The 17,825-nt window shown below is 38.7% G+C and overlaps 1 protein-coding gene across 6 annotated transcripts in view; it reads left to right on the forward strand.

The window, feature by feature from the left end:
- Window positions 1–3,498: 3,498 nt before the first annotated feature.
- NCOA7 (nuclear receptor coactivator 7) overlaps window positions 3,499–17,825 on the forward strand; it is a 122,888-nt gene continuing 108,561 nt past the window's right edge. For 2 of the 6 annotated variants that reach the window (XM_016161324.2, XM_016161329.2), the window contains exon 1: window positions 4,212–4,384. The gene's annotated coding sequence lies outside the window, so the exon portion shown is untranslated. Of the gene's footprint in view, window positions 3,673–4,211; window positions 4,385–17,825 lie in introns of those variants that run through there. The other 4 variants (XM_016161331.2, XM_016161332.2, XM_016161327.2 and 1 more) reach the window with 3 other exon arrangements.

Raw genomic sequence — 17,825 nt, forward strand, 5'->3', positions numbered from 1 at the left:
AGGAAAAAGCTATTGAAACATATAGCGACTTGGATAGATTCCAAGGGAATTATGCTGAGTGGGGGAAAAAAAGCCAATTCAAAAGGTTACCTACTGTATGATTCCATTTACATAGCATAGCATTTTAACAATTATTAATGATTAACTGAGTGTACCAACAATCAATTTTCTGGTTTTGATATTATAATGTAATGATATAAGATGTTACCATTGAGGAACAAGTATGGAGGAGAAACCTGGGACTTCCCTGTATATTTTTTGAAACTTTTTGTGAATCTAGAATTATTTCCTTCTCTTCAGTTTATTGCACTGTAAATTTTTTACAATCCAAATAACCACCATCAGTTAATTTTACTTTGAATTTAGGGATTCATTTCAGAATTTTACATTATATCTTAGCACCAGTGTCAGCCCTAGTTTACTTGAATAAGTGTTTCAGAGAATGTAAAAAATATATAATGAATTCTCAAGTTATTGAAGGTACTATTTTTAGCAGAAATCAGACAGCAGAAATTAACTATCCAAGAGCGGATATTTTAAAATTAACTGTGAATAAAAGAAAAGGGTAAATCAGTTGTGCTTAGTCTATATAATTAGCCATACGTTCTATGCTCTGACAGGTACCTAGACAGCAATCTATTTCTATATACATCAGTATTTCTTTCTTAATACACTCTGGTTGGCTCTTCATTTCAAATGATAAGATTTCTACCTCCTCCTTAGACTTTATAACAAGCCAATAGAAGCGCTGAACCTAGGCAAATCCACAAAAGGACCTATTTACATTCTACTGGAAACTCAGGTTACTATCTATCATGTGCTGGACAAAGGATTCCAGTCGTGAAAATGAGTCACTGCCTTCAATACTATTAAATAGTGAACTCCATTCTACCTCTTTAGGTGCAGGATGGCTACTCACAGACCTCCACAGATGTATCTGTATTGACCTCCTCTGGAACTCTTATGTCAACCAGCCCAAGTCAGGTGTGCGAAAGGAGGTATTTCTCTGTGCTAGAAAAGGAGAGGTTCAACCACTGAAGAGTGAACTTTCTTGGTATTAGTAGACCGAACACATCATCTAATGTACAAATCTCCTCTTCAACACCTTTACAGAGAAGACTTCCAAAAAAATTTCTTCACTTTCAGTGGTTGTGAGCTCATTACTTATCCAGGAAGCCTTTCATTTTGGCCAAGTGTTAGAGCAGCATTTACCAGTCTCCTTCTATTTGCCAGGTATAATGACAGGTACTAGAGACACAATTTTTTTTAAAAAAGAAAGCCTTTATTATAATTATGTATATTGTTATGGTAATAGCTAACTTTTCTTGAAGGTCACATTCTAGACTTTCGTCTAAGTGTCATTCATGGATTATTTCATTTGACCCTTATGTCTATCCTGTAAAGTCGATACTATTATCACCCCCATTTTACAGATAAAGCAACAGGGGTTAGGCAATTTACCCAAGGTCAGCCAGTGGTAGTGCTGTAGTCTGAAGCTAGAGCCTGAATTCTTGGAGATTACCATGTTCTTAAGAAGTACACATTCTAATGAGGTTTGATCTGTAGCATACTAAGATTTTCCAAATTATTTTATGCATTATATCTTATCTCCTCAAATATCACCTTCTATTTAGAGCGGCTTTTCTTTTAGAAAAGTTTTCTGCAATAATAGAAATGTTCTATTTTTTGCTATCCAAAAGAACAGTCACTAACCATGTGTGGCTCTTCAGCAACTGAAGTGTGGCTAGTGGAATAATTTAAATTTAATTTAAATTTAGAGGATAAGGAAATGGTTTTATTTCTTCTGATTTCTCTATAAAGACAAGGCTTAGGCAAATCAATAAATGCTGAGTTAATGAAATAGTATGAATGAAGAATCTTTAAGGGGGAATTCCCCCTTCTTTAAACTGGGAAGCAGACTTCTTTATTATACTGGGACTCCTATTAATAAAACATTGCAATAAGCATATGATACAGCATGCAGTCCTAAAAGAGTTAATGAAGATAGTAAAGAGGATCTTGAAATTACACGCAATATTTTCGAAAGGCTGACATTTTATAACCGATGGTTACTACTTTTGAAATACATACTCAGTTATATCTTTGGCTAATAAAAAAGAATTATCCTGAATTTGGGGTAAAATATTATGAATAAGTATCTTTTGAAAGTAAACTAGAACTCTAGATCTATTGGAGTCCTTGGAAATAGCCAAGTGGTGGGCTTCTGTTTCCTGAACCCAGTGCAGTGAGGCTCCTCCCCTGCTCTGTACTGGCCCACCACTTTGCTTAAAGGAATTCATTTCAAAAAGCCTCAGCGATTTTATCACATTTTGTACTGCTTTGGAACATGTTTTTTCTTATGCCTGGTTAATTTTTAATTTTTATTTAAAAAAAAAAAACTGGCCACAGTAAATTCATCATTCTGTCCTTTCCGCGTTGCGTTTCGCGGGGGTCCCACCAACTCTTCCCACTCCTGCTCCAATCGCCGTGCGGCATCTCGCATGCTGCCAAACTGCAATCATTACAGCGAAAGGAACGCAGCAATTAGGCCCTCCAGGCTGACTCTTGGTAGAGACCTGAAAAGAGCCTGGGCTGGGAATATTTGCATCAGCAGCCAGGCATTGCCTGAGCTTCTCATCTCCTATGACCAGCAGCACGGAAAGATGACTAGGAGGATTTGGCTGTGAGGTTTACACTCACCTACAGGAAGAAAACTAACAACAAACAAAAAACAACACAAAAACTCAAGGCAGATAAACAAACAACAACAAAAACTCAGTGCAGACTCTGCTGCTGGTCTGATAACACAGGTGTGTCAGAGTTCACACACAGGCACACCAGATAGTGGCCTCTGGGTTATTAACGTTGCTCACGTCGTAAGAGCCTCTCACAGAAGTCACGGAAGTCGGAGCAAAGCAATCAACAGTGCTAGCTTTAGGATTTCAGTTGCAAGTGGTCATGTTATACTATCTTGTCAAGTATGAAATAATCGCCCAATTCTGCACTGAGCATGTATAAAACTGGCCCTCAGGTTTTGATCTTTATGGTTACAATGAGAAAAAAAAGTAGGTGTTTTTCTTTTTTATATATTGTGTTATTTGCAAATTACTTTCAAGGGAAAATTAGGCTCCTAGAATACAAAGAGCTGATTTCATTGAATCAGAAGAACATGGTTTTAGATGTCCAGAGAAACTGATTTGCTCCCACAGTTCTTTGATGAGTGCTTTTATGATTGTAAAATCTAAATCATCTTGCAGTGCTGGTCTTGGGTCCGTATTGGGGACAGCACCCAAGTGCGGATGGGAAGCTCACAGGCAATGCCTGACTACTGATGCAGATCTTCCCAGCCCAAACTCCCTCCGTCTCTGCCAAGAGTCGGCCTGGAAGGCCTAATTGCTATGTCCCCATTGCTGTAAAGATTGCAGTTTGGCAGCATCAGGGATGCTGTACAGGGGACTGGGGCAGGAGGGGGAGGAGATGGTGGGCCCCTTTGCGAAACGCAACGCCGGAAAGGACAGAAGAATAAATTTACTGGTCCCGGAGCTGGAAGTAAACTCAAGGCTTTAAAGCTTAAGGAGACGCTCTAACTCCAGCTCTACTCTTAACGCCTTACTTCCCACGAAGAGTGGTGGCCCCGACGGAACAGCTGTAAGGGATGCAGCCCGGGGCGAGGTAAGATTCTCCCAGGTTCCGCCGCCAAGCTTCCAGCCGCCGGGACAGCAAAGAGCTGGCTCTTGGGAGGCGTCACAATGGGCCGAGGCCTGCGGAGGCCGCGCGCGCAGCAATCCGAGGCGGGGCCACCAGGCCGCTGCTGGGGCTGTGCGGAGGCAGCGGAGGCTGAAACAGCCGGGGGCGGCTGAAGTGCCTAGGCTCCAGCTCCGAGGTCGCGGTGGGGAAGAGGATGCCGCAGCTGCAGTCCAAACCGCCGAGCCCGGCCTCGGAGCCCCCCGGCCTCCGCCGCTGCGGAGGGGTGCAGAGCGTGGCGCGAGCCGGGCGGAGCTAGAGGCGGGCATTTGCACCGCGTCGCGCCATCGGTAGTTCCCCGCCTCCGGCCGGGCCCGTGAGCCTGTGGCGGCGGATACCCAGACCGCGGGCTCAGCTGCAGGGCTGGCGAGCTGCCGCCGCTCGTGGGGAGAGGCCTGGGGGAGTCCCGGCGGCGGCCTGTCCACCAGTTCCCGACGCCGGGCCCCAAGGGTGCGCGCCTCGGCGTTGCTTCCTGCTGGCCTTGCTCCTCCTCGGCGCCCAGTCCCCCCGCGACCCCTCCTTCTACCCACCCTAGAGGATGCGCTCTCCCGCGCCGAGCAGCAGAGGCCACCGCTCCCAGAAATGCATGCGCCGGAACCCCTTCTCCCGGACGCGAGGAGCCAGCGCCCCCACCCTGTAGGTAGGTGGGTAAGGCGGGGACCAGCCCTAGCTGCAGCCCGCAGCTGATGCTGCTGCTGGGGAGAGGCGGGGGTCAGGGACTGGGACCCACAAAACTTGCCTCCCGCCGGGGGTCGGTGGAGCGTTCGCAGGTGTGCTAATGGCGCTGGGCGCAGCCCGGGGTTAACCCGACAACCTCTTCTAGAGCGGGGGTGGCCGAGCGGTGGCGGAGGAGAGCTTGACCCTTCCCCGCCCATCTCCAGGGCCCCAGGGTGATGTGGTTGGGGATGAGGAGGCCAAATTAGCGTGTAGCTTATTTATTTGGGGGGTGGGGGGTGTAGGGCAGTGGATTTTCCGCAGCTCAGGTAGAAATGTCACGGTATTTATTTCGGCTGCATGAGCAGATGCTTTCTTCTTGTTTTAGCCAAACGTGTAGACACGGAAAGCGTTATTTTAGCGGCATGCAGAAGTCGCTGTGGATTTTTGTTTATTTCAGAGCTGACTGGGTGGTATATAAAATTGATGACTCAGACCCTTACAGTCAACATTTTAGGGCCAGTTAGAGAAGGTCCTTCTAGAGGTCAAATTATGCCAGAGATACATGAGGTTGGAGTATTGTACTGCCTGCTTGGGAGCCTCCTGCTTATGTGAAAAGGATGTGTTTACGAGTGGCAAGTTTGATACAGGTGTAGAGAGTTGAGAATCTGCTGGACGGATGCAACGAGTTGGCCAGCAGAGGCAGCCTTGGGCACAACCTAGCTTCCAACTAGGAGTTAAGGTTTGTGTTTCTGAGAAACTGGTTATGAATTCTTTCTTTTCCCCCAAGCATAAAGTTCATACATCAGAGCTTTTGGCAAGATTATCTCTTTACAGGTTATCATTTTCTATTTTATATTTCAAGCAATAAGGTTTAGAATTTTGGAAAGTAGATGTTTGTAAGTTCTAATTTTATATTAACTTATTAAGATTTAGAGCTTTGGAAAATTAACCAGTGTAAACTCCAAGAGGACAGAGCCTTCATCTTGTTCAATCTTGTAATTTTCTACGTCTGGAATGAACTCGGTGCTTATTAGTTTTTGTTGAGTCATCTAAAGACAGTTTACTGTTAAAATACATTTGTTTTGTGGCCGTTGATGGTTTTACTTGATTTGAAAAATTGCTTATTTGTGTAGTCAAATTGCTTATCTTAACATCCGAGTTTGAATTTTGACATTTAAAGGACTGTATGGTATCCTTCTCTAATGTGTTATTAAAAAGTAATTCTCTCCTCCTGATATGTTTATTTCATGGCCAAGCTTGCAAATTTTCCAGTCTTAGTGGTTATCAAACTTATTTCAATTAAACTCAAACGCAATTAGAAAAAGTACAATTCATGTCTAAAGAAAATTCTGTTACTCCAGAAGTAACAGTGATTTGGTTAATATGTGACATATTAACTTGTTTTAGAGTTGAGTTGTTGTAGTTGATCTAATTATAATATTTTATTACAGGTAAAGGTAAAAACAAAGCATGTAGAAATATCTGATTCCTAAATGATTCAAAATATATAGCACAGATGTACATTTTTGACAGTCAGGCTAGTTGTGAAATCAGGGGTTTAGATGATTCAGTGCCTTTAAATTTTATGTTATCTTGAAAAAAACAAGGATGACTGCATCAAACATTATTTGCTTTATTTTTTGCACTGTGACATTTCCTGTTTTGATTTTGTTTTTATTTTCCTGTTATGTAAGTTTCATGAGTCAGTATTAACCTCTTTTCAATCACTTGTACAAAATTATCTGGGTGTGATCCAATCATTTATTTTCTTTCCTTTTTTTAATTTTAATACCTCTTTACCATCCTCATGCATATTACCCAAAAGACTAATTTTCACAAAATATGGTAATCCACAGTTTATTCTTACTGCTTTTCCTGCCTGCTTGACTTTTTCTAGATGGTGAGGCAATAACAGCTATGTGAAAGGTGGTAAGATTGAGGGAACCAACAGTGGGAGGGCACTTAAGAAAAATATGTTATGGTTCATTGGAACAAAGGAAATTCCCTTATGAAATAAAGATAATTGCATTTTACACATGTTAAATTTGTAGTCAAGGATATTGAACAATTAATTTATATTGCTTTTCCTTGCTCATTTTAAACTTCTCAAAAGAGCTCTCCCCTGTGGTTACAGTAAACTCTTTTTACTTTGTTGCAGATAATAAACACTTATTTGTTCATTTGACAAATGGAAATTGAGCAGTTAAACCATGCTGGTGCACTTGGCCTTGAAATCTGTGGAGTAAGAGTGGGTTCCTAATCTCAGAATAGACGATGCATTTTTCTGTGTGTCCTGCATTTAAATGTGCGATGCCTCTGCTATTGAATGGCTCACTACCTGGATCCTATTGGGTGAGATCCTAGCACCCCACCTCCATATGCACCACTGAAATGCAATTCTAAGACCCAGATTTACTCTTTCTGTATTTTTCCTAAGGTTTTATTACCCCTACCTCTTCCTCGCTAAATGTTGTTTACTGTCCTTTATCCTGACATAATTTTTTATCACAACACTTTTTCACCCCAGCCCAAATATTTCTTGTTTTTGTTCACATCTAATAGAATCTATGTAATTCACATATGTTAGAACCAAAATTGTTATAGTTTCCAAAAAAGTATAGAAAAAAAATTTGTATAACCTCGAATTTCAAATACAGGGAACTGGTGATTGCAGAATAATTGTTGTGTACTTATCTCCCCTCAACAGTAGTATAGAATGCCTTGTTTCTGCACATATCAGAGAACCTGAGTTATCTGCTCACAAATTTGATCAGAGCTTAATTGAGAGAAATGATGTTTACAGAGAATTGGCTGAATGAAGGCCATGACATCCACCAGTTCCCCTCTAATTCTAGATAATAGACCAGGAGTCTAGCCAGATCTTCAGAAACCATATACTTTGATTACCTTGTTTTGTATCTTTTGCAACCCACCCACCTTGTGCTCACACTGAGGTATTTTACTCATAAAGTCACAAGAAACTTACTGTTATGTGACTTAAGAAATGTGGTTATTAAGATCAGGGTCTCTTCTATAGCTACTGAAAACTCATGGAAGAAATTCCATTCAGTTCTAAATGCCAAAGAAAAGCTTTACTTCCTCTGAGCAATTATTGTGTCTTTTTTTCATCATACAAAACTAGACTCAGATAATTGATTATATTGCCCTTTCTGATCTGGCAGTGAAGAAGTGCAGAGTCAAATTTGCAACTCAATTATAATAACCCTATAAAAACCTGTGACTTTATGTTAATGTTCTCACTTTTCCTTTGGTCTTGAGCATCTGTTCTGCTTTATTTTTCTTGATTCTGATTTTTATCTAATTACATTTTCCCATTTATTGTGTTTATTATTTTAAGCTGACTCACATCCTTTGTGAAACAAGGCAAAATACAAAACATAAAACCAAATAAATGAAAACATTTGCAAAATCGATCTTTGAACACAGAATGTTTTTGATTAACAAGTTTAATCGGTTCCATTAGATACGTTTTGAACAAGTATTGCAAGTTTAATATATTTGAGGTTATAGAGACAAGTGGAAAACAATGTAACATAGTTTTATAAAACTAAATTACACTTATTTTTTTAGCTATTAAATTTATGTCTACTTATCACTAATTTAAAATTGGTAAAATCATTCAATTTAAGTCAATGCTTTATATACTGTATTAGGGTGAACGGAAGATTTATTCCATACAATAATAATAAAAAAAATCATTTTTAGCCAAAGGGCTGGCCTAAACTCACTTTGCACTCAGTACTGGACCTTATATCTGAGCTCTTTGACATCAATGATTTATATGACTCATCTGCATTTTAATAAATCAAATATAGATTCTTTTTTGAGCCTCTTTTATTAATCATAAAATTAAAAAAATTAAGCTCCCTGGTTAATTGTCCAGACTTTCTTCATTCTGATGTTTTGACAACTACTTGTTATGTTGATTGAATCCGACTAGGTAAATAGTTGTTTACACCTATATGTTGCCAAGTTTAGTTTGATACATTTATCATCCAGGTCAAAAGAGAGATTTTTCAAAAGGGTCAGTCATTGATACAGTCCAGGAGCCTTAGGTGTAAAAATAATCTGAATTCAAAAGCGCAGCTCAAAACAGTGAAGAGGATTTGGAGAGAGATGTGAGCAAATTTTTACATAGAGGCATTCATAACCTCCATGTCTTTAACCTCCATGTTCTGATAGCCTCCATATTTTTTAAAAATTATTTTTACAGCAGGTAATATCTTCATGTGATTCAAAACATACAGATGGATATACAGTGAAAAGATTCCTTCTCATCTTCTTACTCTAGGTACCTGTTTTCCCTATCCACTGGCAACCAGTATAATCAGTTAATTGAGAATCCTCCAGTGACATTTTATGCATATACAAGCAAACATAAACATTCAGCTTGCTGTTTTATCTCCTAACCATTCTCTAACCCTCTCTTCTCCATTCCCACCACTCTTGTTTGTCTCCTCACATGCTTTGGACTGTTGCCTACATTTTGCTTTCCTGCACATTTCAGCCAGTTTTCTTTCTAAACTGTCCTCTTCAAACCTTCTAAAGGTTTCATACTACACAGGAAGGAGTTCACTATGAATCTTGGTGGGAAGAAAGTTCTTGGGCCCAGAGGATTTCATTTCTTGCCCCCTTCCTTTCCTGCCATGCATTTGGCCCACAGTTGTTCTGAACTAACTGGTCACCTGCCCCTCCCCCACCTCCAACCAGCCAAATCATGGATCTTTTAAAAAAACTTAAAGTTCATGGTCTTATCACACACTATACACACCTTTTTGCTTACATGTCCTTATTTATGAACCCCGAGTTAATATTTTAGTGATATAAAAACTGATTGTCACTTCCTACACATGAATGGCATATGATTTTTCTTCTCCATTCTGTTCTTTCTACTCGGTGCACTCTGTCTCATTTTCATTAGCAAGCCACTCTTAGTACCAGTGTCATCTCTAGGGGCCATTCTTAGTTGAGATTCCATAAAGTCATGGAGCCTTGCACATGTAATTTAGTGTCCCATATAGGCATTTCTCATGAACAGTGAAATGGGCTTTCTAGTAAAAAGTAGCTCTAATTTTGGATAGCACACTAAAATTGGTAAAAAAAAAAAAAAAAAAGGGGGGGGGGGCCCAAAGTTGAAGCTTATATTAACCATTCATTTCTCTTCTGTGCCCCCACCTCAGTAGAATACATGTCTGTATCATTTTCTTTAGCATCCATTCCTTACTGTATAAATTCTCTCACTATATTAATAGTCATTAAAAATATCTTTTATATTTATTATGGCCCTCATCTGGGACAGAGTCTTTTATGCCTCATCCCTGGGTTTGCCTCTTTAGTTGATACACAAAGGGGCAAAAGCCTCCAAATGGGGTACCACTAAAGTTTAGGGGTCTGATGGGAGACAGGCTTACTCTTGAGAAATACAAACTATGAAATATTGATCTTGATCGATGACATGAATCATCTAGAGAGAGTGGTCCTTCCGAAAAATGACTCCTAAATATCTAATGAGGTATTTTTAATTCCAACTCAAGTAACAAGAGGGTGTCCAAGATGCTAGACTGGGTAGCTTATAAACAGCAGAAATTTGTTGCTTACAGTTCTGGAGGCTGGAAGTTTGAGATGAGGATGCCAGCCTGGTTGAGTTGTGGTGAAGGTACTTTTCTGGATTGTAGACTGCTGACTTCATCGCGGCTTCACATGGCAGAAGGAGCTAGGGATCTCTTTGGGGCCTCTTTTATGAGGGCACTAATCCCATTAATGAAGGCTCTGCCCTCATGAACTAATCCCCTCCCAAAGGCTTCCTGTAATACCATAACATTGAGCATTAAGTTTTCAATATATGAAGGGGCGAGTGGGGGTGGGAGGTGGTGGTAATGCACAAACATTTAATCTATAGCAGGAATAAAAAATTCACAAAATGGGAACTCTAGATGGCCAAAACATAAAACAGTTTTCAACCTAATTGCATCAAAGATATTGTTATTATAATCAGATTTTAAAAGTCTAGCACTGGTAAGGTTGAGGTTGTGTCACATTCTCTTTTTGAAAATGGTGAGAGGGTTAGGTTGGTATACTTTAGATAGAGAGTAGTGTAGCTCATAGCATCCCTTGGTACCAGTGAGTCTATTCTAAGAGTCTATTTTAAGGAAATCAGAGATGAGGCTTCATTTCATGATGAGTACATTGTTTTGGAGAGGCAGGTGGTATGGTAGAGGGGTTAAGAGCAGGGATGATGGAGCCAGTTGCCTGGCTTGGAGTCCTTTTTTTACCCTTTACCAGCTACATGAATTTAGGCAAGTTAATTTGTCCTTGATTTTCTCATCTGTAAAATGAAGATCATAGTATCAACCTTCCACATTGTGTCGAGAGTTAGCTAAATATATGTAAAGTACTTGGAAACCTGTCTGTCACAGAGTAAGCAACTATGTATTAGTTATTATCAAGGGCAATACTGTGAACATTTGAGACAAATCCAACAATGGAGTTTTTTTAAGTGATAGTATACCTAACTATATATACAAAAAGATCCTGATTTGATTTTAAAATGCATCTGTATAGAGAAAGACAGGTAAGTAAAAAAATATGAAAGCTTTTTTCCCCATTGATGGGATCACAGAAATGATGGCATTTTTATATTTTACATTTTTATTTGTTATGCATAAATATTACGGTGATACTTGTTAGAAATTATTAAAATAAATATAAGATTCTTACATTCTCGACTTTATCAAGTGTATATTCATTTTGACGTATTTTACTTTTTCTCCTTTCAAGGCTACTCATATTTCAGTTCCCCATCATCTTCACCCACATGCCATCTGCCTAGTATTTTCTTGCATTTTGATCTCTTGCTCTGTGTATAGATCAGCCCCAAGGCTAATTCCTGAAGAAAAGTAGACCGAGTGATATGATGCATGAGGTTTTATGGGTGGTGGCTCTCTCTTAAACAGAGAATGCTGTTTATGTGATAATGGAACTGTACCCTCTTCACATTTCAGGCACTCAGCTTTGTCTTCCACTCCCCACCTGAATGAACTCAGCACTCCGTAGGGCCAGAATCCTCAGTACCCCTCACACTGGGGGAATGGGAGTGGTGTGCTATGTGTGTGTGTGTGTGTTGGGGGAGAGTGGAGGAGGGCAGAATTCCTGCCTCCAGGCTCTCTGTCTGAAATTGCCTGGCACATTTCTTCCTTGAAAGCCATTATTCTGCATCAGATTGATTCTCAATCCCATGAACACTTTCCAAGACATCTACCCCTAATTTCAGTTCCTTTGGCTCTTAACTACCTGTGCTACAAATTCAATATTGGTTTGCTTTATCCCTTAGTCGCTCTTACAGTAAGTCAATGGTGTTGGAGGGGCGGGGTGGTGGTGGTGGTGGTGGTGGTTTATATTACTCTACACCCTTTAGTTTTCTAATGCAGCGTATCCACGTTCATGCACATGGAACACAAGTAGATTGGATGTTGTGTTGAAAACATTCTTAAGAGATAATTTATGAGTTTTCCATTCCATTTTCCCCTTTGTTCATCCTGCTCTTTTATTTTCAAGATCAGAATTTTATTTAATTTGGTTCTCTCAGTCTTACAGAAGTTTGCCTGGAAATATGATAATAGATTTTCATTTCTAAAGTCAGAAAAGTAAAGGGTTCAAGGTGCAGAGACCCCCACAGTTAGCAAATGAATTTACACAGGGGATCTACCACTATACCAGCTCATCCTAGTTTCTGGGATAACTCTGTCATCAACTCTAAAATATTAATTGCTTGATCGAGACTATTATATGACTCTGCCAGATAATGTGTTTAAAGTTCATAAATATGTTAGTTTCTTATAGATCTTGCATTTCTTGGAAGATCATGGGAAATGTTTTCACATATCTGCTCTCCTGGTCTGTTTCCAAACTAAGCTTCATGCATCCCATGAGGGAATGGGAAGAAATTGTTGGAATGTCTATTATCTTTTCAGAACTTCTGTTTTTGTTATGTTTTATAATTCATATATTAGTGCAGAAGACATGTTTTTATAAATAAAAAGTATACATAACAGGACTTTGTGCTCAGGTACTTTTATTGATGTAGAATATAAGCTTTAAAAATGGAGACCAGTAATTTAAATATAAGGTAAGTTTTCATTACTTTGTTCCATAAGCCAAAGTCAGTTTCTGTTAAGTATTTAGCCATAACAAATAAATAATCAACATATTAAACACAAATCCTGCATTTAGCCTACACTAGGAGTTATAATATGTGTGTTTATGTGTTTCTGTGCTCTCACACATGTGCTCACACATGTATAATAAGACACATTTCCTTAGGGAGCTTACAGTCTAGAAAGAATGTGGGCATGAGGCACAATTAGAAAAGAATAAAAGATAGCATAAGTGTACATGAGAAACATGGCAGTATGAGTTTGTTAGACTACAATCACTAAAGTGTGATGAGTGTCATAATACACGGTGATGCTCCTCTCAGAATATTTCAAACCCCCTTTTATGTAAAGATTGTTTCTTAATCAGTTCTTTAGTCCACCTATTCAAATAAGTTATGCTTGAATTATCTCCTGGGTACAGATGTTAACTGTGTGAGCTTTCTGCTCTAATATTCAAAATAATATTTACCAATGCTGTTAATTACATGCCTACATTTTCTTTAAATTATAAGAGAAAGTGACAAAATAGACATGATGGGAAAGTAATACCATTTTTGCTGCAGTAATACCTTTTGAAGCTGATAGTGTATAAAATTTTTAAAACGCAAATTAGTTTCCTAGGGCTGCTCTTACAAAGTGCTACAAACTCTGGGTATTTTAAAAACAATAAAAATTCATTGTCTTTCAATTGTGAAGGCTAGAAGTCTAAAATCAAGTGTGTCGGCAAGGCAGTGGTCTCTCTGAAACCTATAGTGGAGTTCCTCCTGGCCTCTTCTGTTTTCTGGTGATTCGCTGGCTGTCCTTGGCATTTTTTTTGGCTTACAGCTACATAACTCAGATCTCTGCTTCTGTCCACACGTGGTGTTCTCCCTGTGTGTCTCTAACTTCATATGGTCATCTTTTTAGAAGGACATCAGTCATATTGGATTAGAGACCCACCATACTCTAGTTTGACCTCATCTGTAATGACACTCTTTCCAAATAAGGTCATATTCTGGGGTACTGCAGATAAGACTTCAACATTTGGTGGGGAGGGTACACAATTCAAACATAATAAAAAGTAATGTAAAAGTATATAGATGAACATACCAAAATATGCAGAAGTCATCCTTGGTGTCAGATGATACCTTCTTATGAGTCTTTAAAAGAAAAAGTACTTGAATTTCCATAACCATGCACATTGGTTATAGGTAAATAACAACTGGAAGGAAAGGAAAGCTCCTTGGCTATTTGTATTAATTGGTTGCTTCTGTCTCTAGGCTTTGCTATTCCAGGCCTTGGTAGAATTATTCACATAGACAGAAATACGTACTATGCAGGTTTGATCTTCCTGGTAAAAATCCACAAAGTAATTTGTGCATCAAGATATTTCTGAGGGTATATTGGGTTTTTCGTTGTGATAATGTTACATAACAGCCTCAAAATCTTAGTGGTTTAGAACCACAAATACTTACTTCACATTCATGAATCTGCACGGTGACAGTGGTTTGGCTGCTCTTGGCTAGATTGGGCAGGGCTGGGCTGGACTCCAAATTTGAGGTTGGAGTTCAGGTCTGTGGCACATGTCTTGGTCCTGGAACTGATGCTGGAGAAGGAAAAGCAGCTACCTGGAGCATACCCTTCTGGATTGAAGAGATCAATTATATAAGTATGTGACAAGGCATCATTTTGGAGTTAGTGTAAATTGTTTATTACTACCTGTATTCAACATGTAAATGAATATGCTGAAAGTACAACTTCAGAAGTGGTAATTCAATTATTTTTTATTTTGCATTTTTGCAAGTATGAGTCTATGCCAATGTGTTTTGAAATTGCATTGAATTTCAGATACCATCCTTGAGAACAAAGCGGCACATCTTTTACTTAGTGAATTGGCAATTTAAAAGGTAGAGTGAAATTTGTCTCTTGATAGTATCAAAGGACACACAAATTTAATTCTTGAAAACCAGTGTTTGCAACACGTATACTGTTGTGTTCTTTGGAAGGGCATTCCATTATTACATCTTTATGCATAAATTTAATTGGTTTTGTTTGCACCAATTAACTCTAATTCAGATCCATCAAATAGACACTTCCCACCAAATGGTAATGATAATGGTAATAAATAATTAGTAGTAGAAACCACTGCTCACAGTTATTTTTCTCCTAAAGTTAAAGGATTTGGGGTCTGGTGCAAGATCAGGACCCATGAAGTAGAGATGGCACTTGCTATGAGCCCAGGAAGCTGACACAGTAATTCACATTGCCACCTGTTCCCCTGCAAGGCCTTAGTGAATGAATGAACTTGAGTTCTGTACCAGCAGAAAAACTCCAGAATAGTATGGAGCTTCTTCCTTTTGAGCCGGGACCAGAAGATGTCTGCAAAAAAAACAAAAAAGCAGACTAGAGGTCCTAGGATTTTAGCAGTGGGTCTGTCTGATAATACTGAAATGCATTTCAGAAGTAACTGAAGACAGACTTTTCTTTCTATGTCACCTGTTTCACTCTTGATGCTATTTGGAGCCTACCACTTTTAGATTCATCTCAGAGACCGTCTGAAGGTCATCTTATAGTGCTGCAGTGATAGCAGGGGGTGTTCCCCAGAAACCACATCTGTAGGTGATGCAGGCATCAGGTTTTCCCCAACTCTTGTCAGGGACAATCATACACATGTAGCAGATACCCAATAGACAGTGGCTAGTGGTGAGAAAGAGGAAGTTTTATCTTATGGTTGAGAAATGATATCAGCAGAGTAGATTCTGTTCTGTTTTCACCGCCTCCAATAACTTTCTGTATGACTTTCTGCATATTTCCCCCCTCTAATCTTGTTTTTGTGTACAGGTATAAAACTGTTCAAAACTGAATTCTTATTGTATTAATGAGAGAATGTATCTAATATATTTAAAAAACTGTGGCAGAATTTTTATAGAATCATAACTTTTAGTTTTAAAAAGTACCTATAATTTTAGTGCTGGGAAAAAAGGGACTTTTTAACTTAAAATCAATAAAGAAATCTTTTTTAAAAAGGTCAAAATTCTATTTTCTGATTTGGATTCTCCGTATTTACCAATTTTGTTTTCAATGAGGAAATCATCATATTAGCAGAAGATTACAAATTAACAGAAACCAAAAAATTGCCAAATGCTAAGAGAAATATTTCAGGCATACTCAAAGTTCTCTCATTACTTCTGTGCTTAAAACTTAAGATGTAATAATTAATTTGGTGAATTAAAGGAATGTGTTTCTGACGGCTTCTTTAAAAATCTAATTTGGTGTAGAAATATTTATTGAATGAATGGACATGTTCACTGAAGTACATTTATTAACAAATAGTAATGACTAATCTTAATACAATTCAGGAAGGTGGTACTTACCCTCTTGTTCTTTCCAACAGTGGGTAAATTCAGGAAGAACTAGGAAGTTGAAGTGAAAGTGCTGTAGTGATACAGCTTTAGCATCAGAGGTTGTTAGTGGTTCTGATTTTGGCATCAGACAAAGCTGATCATTCTGGCTCTGAGTCCTGGCTGTTCAACCTTGAATACGTTATTTAACCTTTCTAAACTTCCAATTTTTTATCTGAAAAGAATGAAAAACACTGTATTAACTCCCTCATACAGTCATGAAGATTAAACAGTGTGTTAACATCATTGAACAAAAAATTCGTTGCTTATGGTTAATGTTCAATAAATGTTTAACTGTATCTGCTTGCTGACATTTTTATATTCAGTAGAGCTGCCTAGCTTGAGTTAGTTCACTGTGTGATTTTAATATACAATGTAGCAGACACCCAATAAATAGTGGTTGGTAGTGGGAAAGAGGAAGTTTTATTTTATGGTTGAGAAATATTTGGGGTAAATTTGAATTAACTCTACAGGTGTTGAAGGTAGGAGTAATTTTCAAGAGCACTTGAACATTTGGGTTCATTGAAATCTCCATGGATAGAATTTCTGTTCCATGGGGCACCAGTTGAAGACACATTTAATCTCTATAACAGCCCTTTTACAGATGAGGAAACTGAGGGCTTGAGAAATTAAGTGACTTGCCCAAAGCTTCACACCTTAGAGTTAGAGATTCTGGATTCCAGGCAGAACTGTCCTGGTTTAAAGATGCTGCGCCGCCTTAATAACATGGACTAAAGGGGTTGGTCAGCTGAAGCACAATGCATCTTGAAAACAGAGAACTTCTCATGTGTAGAGTTTACAAAATCACAGCTTTGAAGGAACTTTGGAAATTGAAAATTTTTAATCGAAAAATAATTTAAAATATTAGTTTACCCATAGAGCTTGACTTTTCTCTATTTTAGTTGTTCCCAATGAGTGCATTATACCTCTAGCAGGGCAGTTTGGTTGGCACAGTTATTGGGGGGACTGCTGGCATTTAGGTGAAGGGGTGGGTGAAGCAGAGGTGCCAAATGCCCTGCAATTAGTGGGACACTTCTAGGCCGTGAAAAAGTGTCCCTTATATTTCTGAATTTCTTATCTTCTGTAGGACTTACGTGAATATTTATTGAGACATTCTAAAGAAAATCAAGATTAGTTCTAAATTACTATGCATAGAAATATCTGTTTGGTTATTATTTACAGTCCTAGCTTTTAGTCTCATGTTCATGCACCCTGGCATTACCCAGCCCTTCCAGTCCCCTTGCTTCTGCTCTTTCATTTTCTTGTACTTCTCCTTTGTAGTAAAATAGTTTCTGATCTCATTTCTCCTGTAGCTAAAGTTGTCCTATATAAGTAGGTGTAAGCAAGTATTTCATTGTGTCTTTTAGTGAGCTTATGCTTGAGTGTCCTTATTAAAATACCTATTATGAACCACTTTATTTTTGGCATTATACAGATTTTTTAAAACTTGAGAATTTACATATTGGAATATCTGTTATCAGTTACTTTCCTTTTGGGCATTGGTTTCATAAGATTAAGTGTGTAAGTAGGCTATTGTATCTGTGAACTTCATTTCAATATTATAAAAAGCGTATTATAAAATATATATTTAGATGAACGGTGTTGGTTTTGATAGGGTTGAGAACGCTAGTCTGCAGCAATCTCAAGAAGTGGTCTTTCTGCTTGTGCTCGGTCACTTTTGGAGATTCAGAAGCCACTCTAAATGGAAGCTCTTTGCATCTGTCTGTAAGACAGTTCTTCCTTATCTCGAGCCAAGGCCTCTCTCCCTACATATCTGTTGTCTGATTCTAGAGGTACCCCTTGAAGGTCTATGGGGATAAGCCTAAATCCTCTACCACATAGGATCCATGAGGTATTTGAAAATAGCTGT

Source organism: Rousettus aegyptiacus, unplaced genomic scaffold (genome assembly GCF_014176215.1).
Source record: "Rousettus aegyptiacus isolate mRouAeg1 unplaced genomic scaffold, mRouAeg1.p scaffold_m13_p_1, whole genome shotgun sequence".
In the NCBI taxonomy this organism is placed as follows: domain Eukaryota; kingdom Metazoa; phylum Chordata; class Mammalia; order Chiroptera; family Pteropodidae; genus Rousettus; species Rousettus aegyptiacus.